This window comes from Enhydra lutris, unplaced genomic scaffold, assembly GCF_002288905.1.
Source record: "Enhydra lutris kenyoni isolate GAN:26980312 unplaced genomic scaffold, ASM228890v2 scaffoldscaffold76, whole genome shotgun sequence".
NCBI classification, from domain to species: Eukaryota; Metazoa; Chordata; class Mammalia; order Carnivora; family Mustelidae; genus Enhydra; species Enhydra lutris.
Window position 1 is genome coordinate 5644328 of NW_019154160.1, and position 5819 is coordinate 5650146.

Here is a 5819-nt window from a genome sequence, read left to right on the forward strand (position 1 = left end):
CATTATTTTCAGCTAGAGGGACCAGGAGAAGGCAACCCCAGAATGAGGCCTGCAAGCAAAGGCAGCTTTTTTAACACAGGATATGAATCAGGGAGGACACTGCAGGTGCAGGAGACAGCACAAACAAGACGCAGGTTTAACAAGCAGGATGTGTTTGAGAGACGACAGAGAGACCACCTTGGTGAAGGTCCCTTCTTGACCGCTAGGAAGATCATAGATGGTAGTGTAGTCTGATCACGGAGAATTTCTAGCGCGGAAATAAAGGGTCAGTTTTTAGAAGACAAAGGGTCCTTGAAGATTTTTCAAGCAAGGCAGAGCTACAATCATTAAGGCGATTTAGAACAATACATGGGATGACCAGAGGCAGCCAGAGAAAGGAGGGAAGATGGGAGCTGGTGTGGCAACACAGATACTGGTAATGCAAGCTCAAGCCAAAAGAGTTAGACAAGAGTCTGGAGGACCCAATGTGAGAAATCCACTCTGTCCTCTCGAGCTGTCAACTCAAGAAACAAGGCAGGGTGGTGCAATGCAGAAAGTGGGCCATTCGAGAGAATCTTGGCACAGAGGCAAGTGGTGACATCAGAAGACTGGAAGCAGGGGAGAGAGTCAAGACAGAACTGCCAAGGACTGATCCTGGGGGACGCGAGCATTGTACAGCGGCAGAGAACAAGGAGCCAGTGTTGGTAAGAAAGCATCAGAGATATGGGAGTCCCTAGAAATAGGAGAGTCAGAGAAGCCAATGGTGGGCCCAACAAACCAAGGGTGCCTCAAGACCAGCAAGATGAGCCATGGCGTTGGGTGGCTAAAACTGATCCAATTACCTTTCAGAGGGTTTCAGTGGGAGGACTATCAAGATAAAAGGGTGGCAAGATACGAACAACAAACGTAAGCTACCCCCTATATTTGGTTCGCAGTCGAGGCTGTGATTTAGGAGGATAACAGGAATAATATTCAAATTTTTTAGATTAGGGGCATTCTGTGTATGTCTATAAACAGAAAGGAAACTGACAAGAGATTCAAGACACAGAAGGGATATGGTGAGAACCTTGGAAAAAGATTGTTTGGCTCATTTTACCTGTGATAAAAGCTCGAAGGGGGCTTGGAAGAAATGCCAGCACATGCTGCATGTCCACAGAATACTGGACACTGAAGGCTGTGGGCGCCTCCACCCTCATGCACAAGACAGCAATCAAGACAAGATTGTCAGTCTCTAAAAGTGACCACAGTCAGTAAAAGTGGGTGTGACCACGTCCTCCACCGTGATGTTGGCACGTCCCTGTGCGTTTATTCCTGTGGCTTCCCTCAGGACTCTGCCCCTGGGGGCTTAGCACCAATGCGGCATCTGGCCAGGCTTTCACTGTAGAAACTTCCATGGTCCCATTTTTCTGAATGTGTCTCTCATCCCACACACCAGGTGAGCTGGTCCCACTGCATGTGTCATGGTTGGTGCTGAGCCACCTCTCTCAGTCCTCCTAGGTAATGAAATTGAATCTCCTGCTCCTATCGGTTGTGTCCATAATGGAGCATCTTACAGACCGCTTTCTCTTGTCCATAAATTGATGTTCCACAATCAACCAGAACTTCATACTAAAACCACTACAATAAGCCAATCACCACTGACTCATAACATGTTGCCTCATGGATGCTTCTTCGATTTTTAAAAAAAATAAATTCTTTTTTAATTTTTTATTTTTTATAAACATATATTTTCATCCCCAAGGGCACAGGTCTGTGAATCGCCAGGTTTATACACTTCACAGCACTCACCATAGCACGTACCCTCCCCAATGTCCGTAACCCCACCCCCCTCTCCCAGCAACCCTCAGTTTGTTTTGTGAGATTAAGAGTCACTTATGGTTTGTCTCCCTCCCAATCCCATAAAAAAATAAAAATTTTTTAAAAAAGGTATTTTCCCCCAAGCACGTGGACTCAGCTAAGATAGCAGGATTTTGTGCAGAATCATCCCCAGCCAGGATCCTATTCCCCTCTCTAGGAACAGAGCTTGTCCCTCTGGAGAAGGACAGGGGAGGGGGATGCAGGAGGATAACCAGGGGCATCTCCAGAGCATGACAAAGTGACAACAGCCAAAGGAGGGAGATGCTAGACGTGGCGCTGGGAGTAGGGCCATGGTGGACGCAGTGGCAACAGGGAATAAGCTGGGTGGAGGGACAACAGGGCAGACTGAGACGAGGTGGCACAGAAGGGAGGGGGCATTGGCTCCTTGGAGAGACTGATGGCTGAGAGAGAGCAGAGGTGGAGACCTGTGAATGTGAGGCCAGAGTGTCAGAAGGGTCTTCCCTGTGGACACTGAGGCTACGAAGGATACCAGAAGAACGCAAGAAGGGAGACTGGGGACAGAGAGAGCTGAGAGCTGCAGGCATAGGCGCAGCGGCTGGCAAGAGAACCTGGAGCAGAGGCTGCTGATGCGAATGGCAGCTCAGTGTCCCCAAAAACATGGGGACAAAAGATCCCTCAGGACCCAAGGCCCAGGCGACACAAGTCACACCCATTAGAGAGACAATGGTTACCTACAGGCTGAGCAGGAAACGAAGAGCTGGAAAAAGAAAGGAGAGAGAAACTTGAGCCCCTCAGAAAGGAAAGGGGAATGAAAAAGTGAGAGTGTTGTGAAGACACACCAGGGAACGAAGAATCAAACCCAGGTAGGACCACGGCCTCTGCGGTGGATTTTACTACACTCAACGCATAAAGATGGGAGCTTTTCAGACAAAAGACAGAGGGCTGCAGCCTGGCACATGAGCAATCAGAGTAATCTCTGTGAACTATTTGGAAGATCTGACCAGAACATTTCCAGGTCCGTCCTGCCCTCCTTGACATTTTTTCTTCAGAAGCCTTTTCCTTCCACAGCATCGGGTGGTTTTCACAAAGCAGCAGAGAGGACGTGGCAAGAAAGGAAGGGAGATCACAAGGAAGGTCTGCATTTCAGGAAGCTGAAGAGGAAGATAGGCTGTGAAGACCTACCACTGTGGCCCAGGGGTGGTGGTCAAGGTCAAGGCTGGGAAGGGGGCAGTTGGTGGTGTTCCTGCTTGGGCCACTTGATGGGCTACCATCCAGCACCACCCCAGTGGCTCCTGCAGAGCCCACATCACCGCCCCCGCCCCAAGCCTTCTCCCTGCTAACTTCCCCTACGTCTGCCCCTCCCTTCTGGTGCCTTATCTCTGCCCAGACCAGTCTGATGAGCGAATTCTGAGGCCCCCTTAAAAGCCCCTGCCCTTCCATCAGGCAGCTCTCAGCTCAAAGGTCACCTCCCCAGGATGGCCGCCTCCCCACCAGCCCCTGCACTTGTTTTCTTTGCTGCCCATCCCTGTGACCACGCCCCAGAATGATCCTGCCTATCTGACCGCTGGCTCCTTGTCCCTGTCCCCCGCCAGAAAGCAAGCTATGAAGACCAAGAGCACAGCCCCAGCACTTGGCAGAACACAGAAGAGACTGATGCCCACTTGTCTAAAGAATGTAGCCAGAGCCTTCCAGTGCCGAGGCGCTGGGCTCCACGTGGATCTGATGGGGTCCTGCTCAAGCCATCTTTCACTGTCACCCCAAAAGCCTCCCCGACTGCCTTGCAGACAGCTAGCCTGGGCCGACTCTCCTGGCCGTGAGATCTACTCTAATCAAATAAAACACCCTTATTGCTGCCCTTATTGCCACTACAAGAAATGTCTCCTCTTCCCCATTAACCAGGAAAATACAGTTAAAAATTCTTCTTTCCTGAGGGAGGTTTAGAGTTCCCCGAGCAATGACAGCGAGGAGAGGGGCACAGTGTTTCTCAGGAACAGGCACACTGCAGAGGTAGCAAGTCTGAACTGCGCAGGAAGGCCGCAGGGTCCACAGCCTTCTTTCCCTCATTCCCCTTCTTCCCAGGCGGGCAGCGCCTTACACAGCGGCGTCTCCGCACTTGCTCCACGGCCGCGCAGGAAGGCCTTCCGTTGCGGCCCGCAGTGCCCCCATGAGGACGCCCGAGGAACTGCTCCGTGTGGGTCGCCGCCCCATGCACATTCCCAAGGCAGGGGAAAACGGATCACTGCTAATCTCTGGCCACGGTGAACTCTGGGCAGAAAATAATAGTTACAACTTCATGAGGGAGTTCTGAGACCAGCGACCCTCCTGTCTGGGCACTTGACCAAAATGATAAAACCAAGAATGTGGTTTTAATTCCAGCTTTGTTTATAGCCTGTGCCCTTGAAAGGTCACCTGCTTTGCTCCAACACACCATCTCCAGGTGTGAACAAGAAATAACGTCATCAACCAACCTCTCTTGGAGGGTTCTTCAGGGAACTGGGCACAGAAACAAGATTTCATCAGTACAGCACATTAAGCAAAAAGATGCCAGACCACCTGAATCCACTTTGGGTTACTGGAGCTTAGAAGCTTCTGCACACATACCGTCTAGACAGAGGGAAGGAAGCGAATGGATCAAGCATGTCGCATGCAAAGCAGAACCATCTCCACAACTCAGTCAGTCGATGCAAGAAACAAAATCACATCTGCGGCATGAAAAATGAGCTATTTCTCTTAGGTAGCCCCAAAAATCCATTTTATATTGTCTATTCCAATCATACGTGCTTGAAAAAGTAGGGTAAAAACAAGCCTTTTGCTTAGTTATGATCCTTCAAATAATTTAAGTCTCTATTTCAGGAGAATTCCAACATAAATTCCACAAACAGTGTGTGTAAGAAAAAAAGCAAATATCGCAATTGAGAAACAGGCTAATATTACATAAGAAACCTAATTACATAAATACAATTTATACAAGAAATAAGAAATGGTGAATATGAAAAATGTATAATCTCCAGGTAACTAAAGAAATTCAAGACAAAAATAACATTTCTCTATCAAGAAAACATAAAACCAGGAAAATCAATTAAAGTTGATTCACTGGTAAGAAAATAGTACTCTTTCTGGAGGTAATTTGGCAATATTTATATAAATAAAAATGCATAGGATTTTTTGACAAACTATGCAATTAGGGGAGTTCATCTTATGGAAATAAAGATAGAAGGAAAGAGTCAGCTGCAAGCACGATGTGTAAAAGGAAGTTTGGAAAGATCCGATGTCTAACCATGGAAGATGTATTAACTTAAACAGCTGATTCTACGCAATGGACTACTACACAGCTGTTAAAAGTATGTCAAATATCTTTATGGACCCAAAGATGTTACTGCAGTATTACATAGGAAAAAGCTAGGTAACTGAAACAAAACAAATATGCATTTAAGAACTGATTTGGCAACTATATATTTACTTATATGTATATCTAGACAGAGAGATGCACAGCAAAGAGATGAAAACAAGGGACTCAAGATGACAGACATTATCCATGTAGCTGATACGAGGGGTATTTTGTTGAATTTTTTCCCTTTTATTTTTATTTTCTGAGGTTAGTACAATAAATATATTGGTTAATTTAAAAAAAAAAAAAGAGTATTTCTCAGACTGAAAAGAAAAAAAAAAAAAATCCAAAATAAACTTGAGAGAGCTGAAGCAGGAAGAGCAGAGCAGGCAGGAGAGCGGAGCGCTGACAAGGCGGACCCAAGTCACACAGGCTGTGCACCCCCGCCCCAGAGGAGGCCCCTCAGCTAACACCGAGTCTCAAAGTTCTAACAGTCCCCAGGCCCCCATCAGAAGATATACTCGGGGAAGGCAGAGCAAGTGATATTTCAAGAACACTGCCCATTTTACCTGGAGAATATAAAAGGCAAAGATATTTTATTATTACACAGCCACGTACTGAGGTAGTTTCCCATGGGGAGAAGAGATACCAAACCACTGGATGAGAGAGACAAGAATTCCATTTGGAACGGCCA